Source organism: Megascapheus bottae, chromosome 21, assembly GCF_031878675.1.
Source record: "Megascapheus bottae isolate mThoBot1 chromosome 21, mThoBot2.hap1, whole genome shotgun sequence".
In the NCBI taxonomy this organism is placed as follows: Eukaryota; Metazoa; Chordata; class Mammalia; order Rodentia; family Geomyidae; genus Megascapheus; species Megascapheus bottae.
Genome location: NC_143529.1, coordinates 17,085,273 through 17,101,253, shown reverse-complemented (window position 1 = coordinate 17,101,253; position 15,981 = coordinate 17,085,273). Strand labels below are relative to the sequence as shown.

At 39.3% G+C, this 15,981-nt stretch overlaps 1 pseudogene; it reads right to left on the bottom strand.

Annotated features, from left to right (window-relative positions):
• Window positions 1-4,255: 4,255 nt before the first annotated feature.
• LOC150048709 (gamma-crystallin E-like) lies at window positions 4,256-15,564 on the bottom strand (annotated as a pseudogene).
• Window positions 15,565-15,981: the final 417 nt, after the last annotated feature.

Here is a 15,981-nt window from a genome sequence, read left to right as displayed (position 1 = left end):
GTTCAGTTCCCTCAGTGTTTAAAGCTCTTTGATATAATAGGCCATACCTAGTCCAGTGCCAAAGCCTAATGTACTACCTGGTGTCTGGGTTTGGGAACATGTAAGGGATTAAGCTCATAAGAACTGTCTCAGAAGCTGGAGATAAAATAAATCCCTGTTTTAAGCAATGCTATGGCTTAATATAAGAAAAAAAAAACACCAAATGAGTTTAAAGTCCAAGAATATTTACTATCACATGTAATAGCAAGGTTAGAGAGAGACCAGACTTCATAGATGCTTAAAACAAAATCCAACTTCTCTGTAATTTCTGTATTTTTGCTTTCTTCCATTTGTGGAGGTTTTGTTAAATGCTTGGCCACTCGAATATGCCCAAGAGATTCCAAGGTAAGTAGTTCAACGATTCAGGTAATCTAGCAGGATAAAACAAAACCTTGCTACAATAACAAAACAGCAGGATTCTCTTGGCTCTGGATCGTTTAGATCATGTGGCCACTACTATTGAGTACCAGTCACAGAAGAACGCCATGAACTCTACGGCTTCACATATTTTGGCAGGCCTTTATGTTTGACTCAGTAATCACTTCTGAGCTGAGGAAGGTATTGGTTTTGACTATCAGAACACAAGAGGATGGCTGAACTCAACTGAAGCATAAGTTGTATTGTAGGAAGGTGGTGGATGCGAGAGATGTTGGTTCTGTTCATTTCACATTCATACCATGCTGCCAAGAAGTTCAGAGGAGGAGTGTTACAGGAAATACAAACATGAATTATCACATGAAAATTTAGGGTTCTTTAACATTTAACTGGTACTGTGCAAACAAACTTGTTTTAATGAATTATTCCATCTTTTATGTTAAAACAGTATGCTGAAATAATTTACTAATTAACAGGTGTAATCTTGTTCTTATACTGTAGAGAAGGGCTAGAAATCAGAGAACAAAGATACTGTTTTGAGATAAATTCTATTATTTATCGATGGCAACTAAATAGACAAAGGCAATCACAACAGGAAGGCTATTTTAGTATATTTTGTAAATGGATATAATTAATTATTAATCTCAATGGTGATTTGTGAAAAGAGAGGAAAACATAAACCTTTATTATGTTCCAGACATTAAGTAACTTCAAATTATCTTCATTTTACTGATGCGGGAATGTGGGGTTCTCAATTCTGTGATTTTCCTAATGCTTCCTAATGCAGGGTCTTTTGGCTATTTGCTTGTTTTAACCATGAATCACAAAGCAGACAGAGCAAGCAAGTTCAATTAGGAAAGGGAAAGACACCCACAATTATCAAATACTCAATGTTCAGGTGACTTTCTAGGGCAAATACTTTACAAGACTATTCTCTAATTATGTCATAGAAAAAAGAAGTCACAATTGATGGATTGAGTAATATGCTCAAAGTTGCATGTCTATGCATCTATGTACATATATGAGCTTTACAAAAGTGATTCTAACTACAAAGCCAAGTTTCATTTCAACACATCATGCAGCAATTGGGCCAAACATGTAGGGACCTTTTTGCAAAAATCCAAAAGCACTTAAGCACAATTAAAGAAAAAGACACAGGAGGGCTTATATGTATCTAGATTGATGAACATACAACGTTTTTCTCCTTTTCTATGAATTGAGTGTTTTAAGGGCAATTGACACACAGAGTTTCTAAGAAAATAATCTAGAAAATAATATACAACCTTCATTTTTGCCAAACATATATACTCAAAGTAGTAAATATAGTTTAAAATCTGCAGGCAAATCTATTCTCCCCTTTTCTCTGTCTACTTGAGTGCCATATAGTTGATTAGTGTTAAAAGCTGATATAAATGTTTAGGTGAGCATCATCAGTATGAAATACATGTATAAAACATGAATTATATATGTATTGAATTATATATGCAGGTATAAAATATGTATTGTATTAGGGTACTTGGTAAAGATGCATACTACTTGTAAAGTTGACCTGTTATTAAACTGTATTAGTTCTGAATCAAATACTTCAGCTTGCTTTCATTTAATTGGCAAACATGACCACTGGCTTGTGCAGGGAAAAGAACTTTATGGAACTAATATTACCTGTAACTCTTACTAAACAAGCTTTACTTCTCAAGTGATGTAAACAATCTATCAGCTCATCATTCTGGGTCTTTTATCAAGTTCTATCTTCTGCAACTTGGAGAATGCCTTCTATCACACAGCCTGACAGCTTCTCTCTCTATGGCAAGCTAAAAATAATTGAATGTGCAGAGGAAATATTCTAGAAACTTTTTGCTGGCCCTATCTTTTTTTTAAAAAACTATTTCAACTAAATTTTGAAAATCAGCATCTGGTGTGTCCTTTTTTTTCAAAAAAAAAAAAAGCTGTTGTTGAGATGCCTTTTTCTTTGCCTTTAATTTAGTTTACCAGTAACCGCATGCAATGTTCAAGGTTCCTGCTAGACTTGTTAATAAATAGTTTATGGATTGTTTAAATTCCTTATGTTTTGGATTTTCAAATTCTGTGCAAAGCTATTCTCATGCACCATTTGTCAAACATTTTCAAATGTGTGTATATATTGAGTTTCCATCACGAAGGGACTAGCTCTTCCTTTGAATTTCCTTGTAACTAAAATGCTGTGTGTCATTAGTCCCTATTGTAGTAAGCATTTATGTTTCAGAGCTAACAAGACCCTACAGATATGTCATGATGATTGATAAGGCAGGAAACTTCTGAGGTCCCTTTAAAAACAAATTACCCTCCATCTTGTCCAATTGTTTTCAGGATGGAGTAGAGATAAAACAAAACATGGATACCAGAAGTATTTTTTAGTGGCTTTCTGTGGGAGTATAAGCTGTAGGCCAAATAGGAGCAGGAAGTAATAGAGATAACAAGAAAGCCTAGCTTCTGATAGGCTTCCTTCCTGCCTATTGCTATTTTGCTTTCAACTTAGAGAACATGGCTACATTTGATCTCTATAAAAAAATCGTATATGTAACAAATCAGCAATGAGAAAGGCTATACAGCTTCCAAATGGGGATAGGTTCCCAAAGGTTCTTCTTTTTGACATTATCACCACGCTAGCTATTTCTTTTGACCTGAGATAGTATCTGTTCAGTGTATGCAAATGAACAGAGGTTACTTGTACAGAATCATATTTTCCACATACTTTAATATTAGTAAGTTCCAAAGCCTTTACATAGATATTTGCTAGTGATAGATATTTTCATTTAAGTATGAAATGATTTTAAGTGTTTTGTTCTTAATCAAGACACCTAATTCATCATAAATTTATTTCACAAAAGCTTGCCATTTTCATAATTAAGGCAAATGTCTAAGATGACTTGAAGTTTATGTCTGCCTAGAAAATAAAGCACTTTTACTTAAAAATTGATATTATTGATTATCTACTTCGGTTTCATCACATGGACTCCTGCCTGAAAATATATATTATGCCCCACTAAAAAAAATATGATCCCATAAGTTTCCTTTTCCTTTTCTAGTTCCAGGATTACTAACATGTGCTGACTCATGAACAGTCATAATTTAAAGAGTCAAGTTTGAAAACAATATCTATTTGCCCATTCAATAATAGGCTTATAGGATTTGTATTCTTGCACTTTCGTTTTCTTGATTGTGTGTGTGCCTCTGTCTTTAGTCCTGTATGATATGTGTGTACTTGCATTTACCATACCAGTTCGTCCTACTGATGTAAACTCCCTCAGAACTACGCTTAAAAAGTCCATGGCTCCTCAATCTGTGCTGTGAACATATAAACAATTCCTTCATCCAGCCACAAACTTTTAGACCTTAGAGGTGTCATGATACAAGGATGTTAATCCATGTGTCTCTACATTTGTCTTTTTTGATGTCATTTCACTTATTCATCCTGTATTATACAATATTCCCAGACAGTTTAAGCTAAGAGTAAGAAAGGGGCGACAAGATGTTTCCCGTGTGAATGTGCAGAGCAGCTTTCTAGAATTATTTGCAAAGCTAAAGTCAGTGATGTGTATATATGCATATCCAATCATTTAATCTAAGTTAGCACCTATGGGAAGAGCATCATGACATCATTTTGACAAATAAGGAAGCTGAGGCATGGGAACGCTTCCCTTGCCCACCATCTAAAGCTAGTGGGTGGACAGGACATGGACATTCTCGCCGTGCTGTCCACCACCTTTCCAATGCTGAGTGTAGGAAAGTTCAACTCTCTCTGCACAGTTTCTCGTTCTGTATCTGCTGAGCCCTTGAGCAGAGGACGCCACTTGTGCCTGAATCACACAGGACACATTTTATTCCTTCCCAGATGGAGAAAGGGGTAGGGCAGAGATCTGTAGAAATCCACGACTCTCCTCCAGGAGCCTGCCTTGGCGTCCATGGCGCCCCAGTCGTGGCGGCGCCGATACTCCCCGGCCTCAGCAGGTACTGCCGGCCCCGGTAGTTGGGCATCTCGTAGAGGACCCAGTGGCCCTCCAGCCCGTGGAAGGAGTGGAAGTCCCCGCGGTGGACACGGCCGTGGAGCGCGCAGCAGTCCTCGGTGGTCTCCGCCGTCCGGCCTCGGCAGTCCTCCCGCTCGTAGACGCGGGTCCTGCGGGTCCTGGCCTGGGGCGGCGGCCGCGGACAGCCGGGCCACGGAGCGCGGCCGTGCCCGGACCTCAGCCGGGCTGCGCCCCGGGGAAGGCAGGGCGCCCGGCGCCGTCCACGCAGCCGTGCGCCCCGCCGCTGCCCGCGCCCGGTCTGCACACAGGCCCCGCGCCCGGCGGATGTGGAGACCGTGTCCGGGCGCTCCCCTCGCTCGTCTTTCGGGGCGTCCGAGGCTCGGCCGGGACGCTGAAGCTCAGCCCGGACGTCGCGCTCACCAGGCGGATTCCTGGCGCGGGCGGGCGTCTCGGGAGCAGTGTCGCCCCGGGGTCAGGAGGACGCCCTGCCTTCCCCACGGAGGTCCCGAGGGGCGTCCCGGGCGGCGGGGAGAGCGCCCCGAGGGCTGCGGCTCTGCTCCGCGCCCCAGGAGGAAACGGACGCGGGGCTGCAGGGCGCGGGCAGCGGGCGAAGCCTCCCTCCAGCCCCTGCCAGCCCGCGTGTCCCCGCGAACCTCCGCCCGTCCCCGCGATTCCCCTCTGCGGGCCGCAGCGCCTCTCCCCTTCCTCCCGAAGGTCTGCAGGGAGGCCTCTCCAGGCCTCTCCAGGCGACCGCGTCTGCGGGCTGGACGGCAGCGTTGGCGTCCATCCCGGGGCCCAGAGTCTCTGCTCGGCCCGCGGCGCCGCTGGTCCCCAACAGAGGGGCCTGGACGTGGCCGAGTCCTTCAAATGAGCCCGGACTCGTCCCGCGGGGGGAGACCTCGGGGATGGCCACACGGGCCATGGAGGAGAGCGGGGAGCGGGGCGGGGACTCAGGTGGGGCGGCAGGAGCGGATGGAGTCGCTGAGGCCCATCCACTGCTGGTAGTCGGGGTAGTCGCCCCGCCGCAGGAAGTACTGGCGGCCCTGGTAGTCGGGGCGCTCATAGAGCATCCAGCAGCCGCTGTCCACGCGGATGGAGTTGCAGCGGCTCAAGTAGGGCTGCAGGTTGGAGTGGTCGCTGCTGCACCATTCCTCATAGAAGGTGATCTGTAAGGTAGGGCCAGGGGAGACCCAGAAGACGTCGAGAGCTGGCCTGTCCTCCACAGGGGTTTTGAGGTAGGCAGGAGTGTTTCTTGGTGGAAGACAACCTCTCCATCCCCGGGTGCCTGCTGCTGTCCCTCAACAGTGCAGAGACAAGAGGTTCGACCCAAGCAAGGCTTCTTTCCACATCTGCCTGAAATGGGGTCTGGGCAGACCAGAGCTATCGCAATGCAACAACAGTGAAATCTCAAACTCTTGTCTCAGATTCTATTTTGTCTACTTCCCCAGCCTGGAATGGAATGCTGCTTGCTCTCTAGTTTAGATTATGGTTCGTAGAGCTAGAAACCTTGCCTGTAAGGTGCAGACAACCTTGGCTTCTCCTCCATACATGACATGGTTTGCGTGTTGTTGGAAAACGGCAGAGATTCCTTGGAATACATTCAGGCCTCTCAAAGTAGAAGGAAGGGACAGATGCTACTAATTCTCTCCAAATTCAGCCATTTTTATTTATTTTATGAATATTTTTACTAAATTTGAAAATGGGACTTTGTTACCTCATATTACTATGAATACATAATACCATATTACTATGATATACAATAAAACTACCATCAGTGTGTCTGTTTCTAGGCACAGCTAGCGATTTCTAAATAAAGAGGAAAATCATTTTTTGTTAGCACATATGAAGTTGCACCTAGTAAGGTAAGGTTTTCATCATTATGTTTCCTTATATGTATATGTTAGACTTTAATTTCATATTCTTTCTATTACTCTTTCTTATCTCCTCTCCTTAACTTCACTCTTTGCTACTTCTCCTTTTCCCTTCCCTCTCATTCACCTAGAAGTTAGTGTTCTCTTTATCTTCATGATCTTATTTCTTTTGTTGTTGTTGCTGTTTTTCCTGAGCTTCCAAATGAGAGAAATGATTTAATAATTGTCTTTAGGAGACTGGCATGTTTGACTTAGAATGATGAGCTCTATCCCTATAGCCCAGCAATCCCACGCCTTGGCATTTACCCAAATGTCCAGAAACAAAGATATACTAAAGCCACTAGTACAACAATGTTCACTGCAGCATTATTTACCATAGCTAAGATATGGAACCAACCCAGAGGCCTCTCAGTAAATGAATGGATCAAGAAGATGTGGTACACAATGGAATTCTATGCTCCCATAAGAAAGAATGACAATTGTCCCATTTGGAAGGAAATGGAAAGACTTGGAAAAAATCATATTAAGTGAAGTAAGCCAGATACAAAGGCTCAATGGCTTCCCTTGTTTATAATAATTAGTACACATCTAGGACTCTCCTAGCAGAGGATTACAGTAGTTTAAAACCTACATACATAAGGTCATATAGGATGAGACTAAATGAAAGGATCTCTAGGATATGGAAACAAGAGATTTATCTTGTGTGATTGTTGTTCTTAATGTACTATTTCTCTTTTCTTTTATTGCTCTTATGGTTAATCTCATATTGTTACTGCATCTGCCTTTGTTACCTGGTATATTTTATGTAGGTTTATTTGTTTGTTTGAAATGGGGAAGGGAAGGGGGAAAAACAAGATCATTGGGAGGGGCGGGATTATAGGCATGAGCCACTGGCACCTGGCCATTCCTTTCTTGAGAAAGAGGGGCCTAATAATCTACCAGTCTAGCACAGTTGGTCCTGATAACATACCACAGAGATGAAAGAGAAATTTCACACAGAAGGTTCTGGAGAAGCAGGAATCAGAAAATCACTGACCTACCAGCAAAGAGATGTGCTCAAAAGGACTTGGACAAATTCAGTCTGACTTAGATGCTGATATTAAATTGAGCTCTATATTAAAGGTTATAAATCCCTTTTCCCCCTTACTATTTGAAAGTTAATGAATAAACCATTGATATGCTTACGTTTAAAAGTTACTGATAATACAGTCAGCCATGGTATCTTTAAACTTTGTACTATACTCTTTTAAACTATAAAGCTATGTTTGTACTGAGCAGATTTCTTCTGTGAGTAAAACTTTTTCTAGGACACTGAAAATAAATAGCATCACTCTATATATTGCTAGCAATTTTTCCCCAAGGGCTGGGGGGGAGGTCAGGCAAAGGCCTCATGCCTGCACAGCAAGCAGTGAACCACCAAGAGAGATCCCCAGCCCGATATGAGTTAGTAACCATGAAAAATGACTTCTTTGATGGATAAACGAAAGGAAGTTGTATAGGAAATATCAGACACAGATCTTAGCAGGAAGATAAGCTGTTTCTTTTCTTTTCTATCCAAATTTCTCTTTATTGTTTATTTGAGGACCCAGTGACTCACTGTCTCTCAGCTCTTTTCCTCCATGTTTTCTCTTATAGTATATTTCCTTGAATATAATCTATTTCTATCCTCTCTTCCACAAAAGATTTACTAAACAATTCACACTTTCCACCAAACAACCTTGGGAGCAAATCAATCTTTTAGAACATAACAGGAGATGAAGAGTTTAACTAAAGGATGAGTTGAAATAAAGGATGTATTGTTAAGTATATTTATTGTTGGCTAGAGAAAATAAAAACCTGGACCACAAGGACTTCCACATAATTTTTTCCTCAGGGGTTATAGCTTGTTTCCACAAAAGGATTTGATTTTTTCATATATTTTTATTGTAATTAATAGAAGGGTTACATTATATTCACCAGATAGAAGGTACATTACTTCACAAATTCTGATACCCCCTCTCATGTCAGGGTACCCATTTCCCCCCCATCTTGATTTCTCCCTTCCTTATCCTATTTCAAATAACCAATTAAGCATATATAAAACATATCAGATAACAAGGTAAAATATTGTAACAATATGAGATAACCAAGGGACAGCAAAAGAGATGAGAGATAACATAGTACGTTAAGGAAAACAAAGGATTTAATTTTTAAAATCTTTCTCTTTCTTTGACTGTTTTGTTATTTGAAACTTTTGATCAAATGGACACTATCTAGTCCCAAGACAAGACTCAAATAATGAATTTCCGGGTTTCTGTATTTCTTCCTGAAATATTTTAAGAGTTCTTGAGAATAAAATACTTAAAGCCAACTCGTTACATTTCTACTCCCTATTATGTACTATAAAGTGAAATCCTGAACTTGAATTTGTCTCATGAAGACTGTGATTACAGTTGCAATGCCCTGACATTCCCACATAAGATAGGTAACTAAACCCAAGATGTTGGTACATGAATCTTAATCATCCGGGACAGGGAAAGAACTTGTCCACCATATATCTCTTAAGTTAAAGCCTTGCTATCTACTTTTTTTAATTTAGTGTGACAGCTATTTATTTTTAAAGGAATTCATAGCATTCGTACTAATGGTAGCAAATAGTTTCAGGGAAACTCAGTTTAAAATTTGACAGCAGTTGTGAAATGCATGTACAGTACATCTGTCCTTCAGTTCAGCATTCTACAACAGACACTAAAGATGAAGTAAAATGTCCAATTTCAATACCACAAGAATAAAAAGGCAAGAAGAGGGGCCTGGACTTTGGCCTAGTGGTAGAGTGAAGATCCAGGTTTGATTCCTTGGCACCACATACATAGGAAAAGCCTGAAGTGGTGCTGTGGCTCAAGTGGTAGGGCTCCACCCTTGAAAAAGTACAAGGACAGTGCTCAGGCACCGAATTCAAGCTTCAGAACTGAAAGAAAAATGGCAAGAGGAAATATATGGATTTTATCTCTAGGACAAAAGACAAAGTTACAATCTTCAAATATGACCTTATTCTTTGGATCTGGGAAAATATAGACCTTAACTCAGAATTGGCTCAGTATGATGATAGGGTGAGAATATAAAGAAAGACATATTAATCAATTATGTTGAGTTTCTTCAAAATTCTTATTTTGACTACCACTATGGTTCCACTTAAATGCAAATATCTCCACACATTCTCCAATGCACATAAACACCAACAACAATGACCAAAGCAAATAAATCAACTATAGTTCAATTCTCCACAAATCTGGGAGAGAAAATTAACTACTGCTTTCATATTATCTATGACCAGACTAGAATGTACAGGTCCAGTACAAGCCTTCTGTATCTGAAAGGAAATGTACTCAGGAAATATAAAGAATGCTTAGAAAACAAGAATCAGGCATGGGGAAGCCTTATATAATTAACACTCCAAAAAGACAAAGTCCAATTGTTGTCAGGAAAATGCTGGAAAAGGCTGAGTATGACAGATCACTGGATAAACATGTAGGCATTATAAAGTTACAAAACTTGAAGAGCAGTCTTGCAGTCTTGCAGTCAACTTTGGGAAGAGATGAGGGTGATTTTGACCTGAAGTTAGAGTATGTCCTTGGAGATGTTGTGATGAAGAAAAAGAAGGATACCGGGTGGGGAAATTAAGGACTCTGCTGAAATGAATGATAATAACAAATAATTATTGGTGTGCCATCCCCTTCCACCCATTTCCACACACTACACAACAGAGCTCACAGAGGAAAATTGAAAAGTGAAAATCTTGAGCTGCCTCTGCATTCAGCTGTGTTCTGGACTCATTTCCTGGTTGAGATGGATGAATAGAAAATAAACATAAGCTGGGATCGATGGCTCATGCCTGTAATCCTAGCTACACACAAGTCTGAGTATCATGGTTCAAAGCCAGCCAGGGCACAAAAATCTGTAAGACTCTTATCTCAAATGATCATCAGAAAAACATAAGTGGCACTGTGGCTCAAAGTGGTAGAGCACTAGCCTTGAGCTAAAGAATTTAGGGACAGCACCTAGGCTCAAAAGGAATGATAATATTCTAAGAGAACATGTAATTAAAGTCAAACCACTTCAGTAGATAAAAATGCTTACGATGCATACACAACAAATAAAATACATAACTTAAATATTGACAAGTAAAGATCTGGAAATGTAAGTGAACTAAAGGAGAAAAAAAATGATAAACTTGGAGTGCAAATAAAGGAAACGTTTTGTGTTTCTATTTTCTTCACATAGGTTGGCCAATATTTTGGAGGTAACAAACAAGTGCCCTCAGATATATGCCACCGTATAATCCTACACTTAGATTTGTCCAGAAAGTTAAGAGAAGTATTCTACTTCAGCCCTATTGCTGGTGACTTCTGTCAAAGTTTTGAATCCTAACTTCCAAACATTTCTGAATTCTCAAAGACATAAAATGATGCAGGGCCTATTTCCTGGTAAAATTTGCCCAAGTATTGCATTTATTTTATGCACTTCAATAATAACTTACTTTTGTAAATAACTAACGTATCAAATTAATGGATTTGAATAAATGTTTTCATTTCTTTACTTTTCTTGGTAGTTATAGAGTTGCAAGATTAACCCTCCCTTACACCTCAAGTTAAGCACAAAAAGCACAATAAGGCTTCATGTTTTACAGTATAATGGGCCTATTGTAATAGGGTTATCACTTATAAGATCTTGGTCTAAGTTGTTTATGCATTATTATCTCAAATTTTGTGCATTCTATGAACAAAGTTTTTGCCATTGTTCAAGTCTGTGTGTTTTTGTTTATTTGTTTGTTTGTTTGTTTGTTTGTTTTTGTGGGTCACAGGGCTTGAACTTGGCCTGGGTGCAGTCCCTGAGCTCTCCAGCTCAAGGCTACCACCCTACCCTTAAGCCAAGCCCCACTTCGCATTTTTAGATGTTAATTGGAGATAAAAGTCTCAGGTCCTTTTGTTCCTGGGATGGCTTTGAACCTTGATCCTCAGATCTCAGCCTCTTGAGTAGCTAGGATTACAGGCATGAGCCACCGAGCCTGGCTTCAATTCTGCTATTTCTCATAATTACATTTTGCTTATCTCTCCTTTGGAATATTTAACTCTTTAAAGAGTTACAATATGTGTATTTCTAAAGAGCAGCCAGAACAAGACTAACCTCATCTTGTAGGAAACCTGAAAAATCTAAGATTAGAACTTTCAGAATAGTTTCATAACACTTAGTAGATATTTTTGAATCAAGTGTAAGAAATGAAAAGGGCTATAGATTTTCAAGTACAAATGATGTGTATTTAATAATTTTTGGGATGATTTTATAACAACGCCTTCATGCAAGAAAATGACTGGACAACTCAAATCCTTGTATCATCAGCCAGACAGTAGAAGAGACCAGAATAACTTTATGCATATTAGACTCAAAATGTGTCAGATGAGAATTCTCAATGGTGGAAGTTTAAAATGTTCTGTTAGCACCAATGGAAATAATCAATTGATGATGTGATCAGGAGTCTGACTTCCTATGTTGAAAAAAGATGATTTACAGGAATAAAACTGACAAAACAAATATTAAAAAGGAGACAAGCTATACACACATATTCAGCCAGCTCCTCAGCAGGTGGTTGCTTGCTGTGCTTTGTAGGTAGGAACATGTTTAATTGAGTGGAAATGTATTTCAACTATTTGCAGTAGGCTATATTTCCCTTTTCATTTCCACACTGGGTATATAACAATGAGGCTTTCATGGATAATTAAGGCAGCATGTTTAATTTCTTCCATATACTTTTAACAAAATGTTTATCTTTTCTTTAAATTTTAAGTCAGTGTAGTCCATGTATTATGTTTTATGCCACCCAGAAAGAAAGCATTTGAAACTTAATATTTTCCAGTGGAAAAGACTCTTAAAGACAAACTAATCCAGCCCCCAAACTTAACGAAAGGATATTTCAAAGCCCAGGATGGTGACATGACTTTCCAATGTTTTTCCTTTGTGTATGAGATTGCTGATCAACATTGATTCATTCTCTCTTCTGTTTGTTGGTAACATATTGCATTAGTGCAAGCATGATCCTGGCATTTTGGAGATTATTATTGAAGAAAGAAAAAAGAAAACACAAGCAAGGCCACTATACAGATATATTAATATTGTTAATATAATGACTTCTCCAACTTTTTTTTGGCAGTCAGTCTTGGGACTTGAACTCTAGGCCTGGGCACTGGCCCTGAGTTCTTCAGCTCAAAGCTAGTACAGTACCACTTGAGCCACAGCATCATTTCCAGTTTTCTGGTGGTTAATTGGAGATAAAAGTCTCTCATGGACTTTCTTGCCTGGGCTGGCTTTGAACCTTGATCCTCAGATCTCAGGCTCCTACCTTGCTGGGATTACAGGCCTGAGCTACCAGCAACTGGCTTCTCCAACTTTTTCTAAGTTAAGGTCTTCTTAGATTATTGTAAAAGGTTCTTCTTCTTTCCCTCACTCCTCAAACCAGTCAAATGAAATATATGACATATATTATATATATGTACATATACACATATACATGTAGTCACCTTAGAGTAATATAAGAAGCATAATTCTCAAAAAGTCATATTCTAAGTACCAGATATATAAACTATTTGTAGATCTTATGGCTGTTATAGATCACCAACCACTAAAGAGAAATTGAGCTAAGACCCAGGAGGAAGCACGTACCCAAATCTCTATGGGTCAAATAATACATTTGATAAACCAAGGAAATTAAATCTTTTTCTCTTCGGATCAAATCATAAATTCTGTTATACACACCTAACCCATTACTGAGGCAAACTGTTAGATTTCAAGTTGGCTACACTGATTAATTTTCTTAATTGAACTCTGGTTTCTTTTACCTCTGCCTTGAAAGTGGCTTAGGAAAGACTGTTCACAGAAGGTGAGGGAGATATTTTCATGCAGTTTCAGACTAAGTGATCTGCATCTTTCTCTTAGAAAATAAAAACATAAGTATGAAGCTAAATGAAAGGACCTCTAGGATATAGAAACAAAAGCCATATAATGAGTGATTGTTGTCCTTAAGGTACTATGTTATCTCTCATCTCTTTTGCTGTCCCTTGGTTATCTCATATTGTTACAGTATTTCGCTTTGTTATCTGATGTATTGGATATATGCATATTTGGTTAGTTGAAAGTGGATAGGAAAGGGAGGAAAACAAGATGAGGGTGGGGAGGGGGGGAAATGGGGACCAAGACATGAGAAAGGGTAGCAATGTATGTGAAGTAATGCACCTTCCATCTGGCGAATGTAATATAACCCTTCTATTAATTACAATAAAAATATATGGAAAAAAGAAAATAAAAACATATTTATTAAATAAATCTGTTTAAAAGCTGTATCTTTATAAACATTTTAAATTGAAAATTCTAATACAAACCTTGTATGCTATCCACTCAGAACTTTAAGCATATTCTATGCATAAATAAGCTCTGTTATTTACTGAATAGCAGGAAAAGGAATGAGTCTGTGAGAACAGGAAGGAAATGCATTACAATTAGTGCCAGTTTAGTGGTCACCTTTAAATGGCAACTGGAGTTGTCATCAGAGAAATAAAACCGTTGGAGTTCAACAACAACAACAACAAAATAGAAGTGAAGGTACTGGGTAACATCGGGACAGCCACACAGGGAAAATAATGATACTTACATACAATTTCCTATGTTATTACTTAGAAGTAGGAAAAACTAAAAGGCTTGCCTCTGAGATTGAGGGAATGCAAAGTGTTAGCAGCCTGTTATCAAACCATGTGGGAGACATAGAATCTGGTACTACTAGTTCTTTCCCTGTACTGAAAATGTTGATGGGCTCGGGTCCATTGTGTAAGATGCCCTATGTGGTAAGAATCATACTCATAGGATACTAATTGAATTTGAAATAAAGAAAATAAATACCAAAAGAAGAAGTTAGATGCCAAAAGTAGAGCAGGCGAAGGGGTGACATTGTCCAGAAAGGAATGTACTCATTACCTGGCTTATGTAACTGCTCTGTATATCACCTTTATAACAACAATAAAACATTTTTCAAAACTGAACATAAACCCACGCAGTCATCAGTTCCAAATTCTATTCAGCTTTGTAGCAATAGGACAATCCTACCTGAATTCTCCATAGGTCTGGCTCATTCCTTCATTTATTCAGTGACCAACGCAACTTATAGGAGTTTTAGCTACTCTGTTGTCTCTTCCAGAAACTTTTGTCAACTAAATATATTTTCTTTAAAAAATCCTGTGTTGTCATTTAACAAGGCAGTTTATAAATACAATGTATCTTGATCAGTTTTACTCCTATCAACTTTCTCACCCACTCCTGACCCACCCTTTCCTACTTTTCTAACAAAAGGTTTCATTTTGATATGTCCATATATGCATATAATATAATTAGATCAAAGCCCTCTTTCACACTTCCCAAACACATTAGCGAGGTTTCTTGTTTCATGTTTATACAGCACATAAAGAATTTTGACTATATTCACCTTTATTCCCTTTTTTCATCAATAATTCCCCATACCTGCCATTCTTCTTTTAGTACATGCTCATTGTTCAAAAGAAATTTTTTTCTCTGAAAATTAAGATCTAGTAAGTGAATCTAATACATAAGATGGATGAGAGAGTCAACCATTTCCCCATGCATGGGGGTTCCTGGGCCCTGCTCAACACTAATTCCCTGGGGATGTGAATGTTGGCTAGAAAGGTCTGTATTCATGTCTTGCATTCAGAAGCCGCCGTAGAAATTCATTGTCAAAGTATTCACCAGGGTGTACTTTCAATTCTGGTAGCAAATCCATCTCTATCTCATCACTGATGGATGAGAAAGAAGTTGAGGTCAAGAGTCAGAGGGTGAAGGGGAAAGGAACTCATTGCTGGATCCTATGTGTCTGATGCAGGAGAGCAGAAGGGATCTAAGACCACAATATTCATCTAAACATCAGCCTACTTATAAAACCCCCATCTTGCTGCCATGCCTTGAAGAGACTTTAAAATTCTGGTTGTAAGTGATAAGTTTTCTGAAATCCAGAGATTGCCATAAAAAGAAACATTTTATTGATTCTGTTTTCAGTTGCTCCATGGACAATTTCAAGAGCTCAGACCTAGAAATCACGTTGTCTCAAGGCCCTGGTTGCAGCTTCCTGTCCAGCCTGCTCTTAAACTCACTGACCTCACGTCAACAACAGCTGCCCCTGCCCGTGGTTCATTGATTTTCTGGAAGTGGGTTCTCTCTTGTTCTTTAAGCCTGTTGTTAGTCATCCTCTCCTCATTCTTACGTGAGTCAGCTATTCATTTAAGAAATAGTTTGCTTTTAATTTTCACATTGAAAATATCATTTTCCTCATCAGTAGGAAAAGAAACCTTCTTGAGAAAGGGAAGAATTTTATGCACTGAATGTTTTAGGATAGACTTAGCTTATTTCAAGAAAATACAGGTCAACAACAATGTGAAATCCCTCTTTGCTTTTAATAACCCAAAGCAATTACACTTATCCTTGCCTATGTCAATTGTTATTGCCATGCTGCCTCACAAAGAAAGGAGCCAGCATTTCCCCTAATAGATGTATATTCAGGAGCCTGCCCTGGTCACTTGCATTTGAGGAGCACAAATCAGAGCCTATTCATCAGAGTATTATCAATACAAAGTTATGGACTTGAGAAAATCACTGGTCTCTGT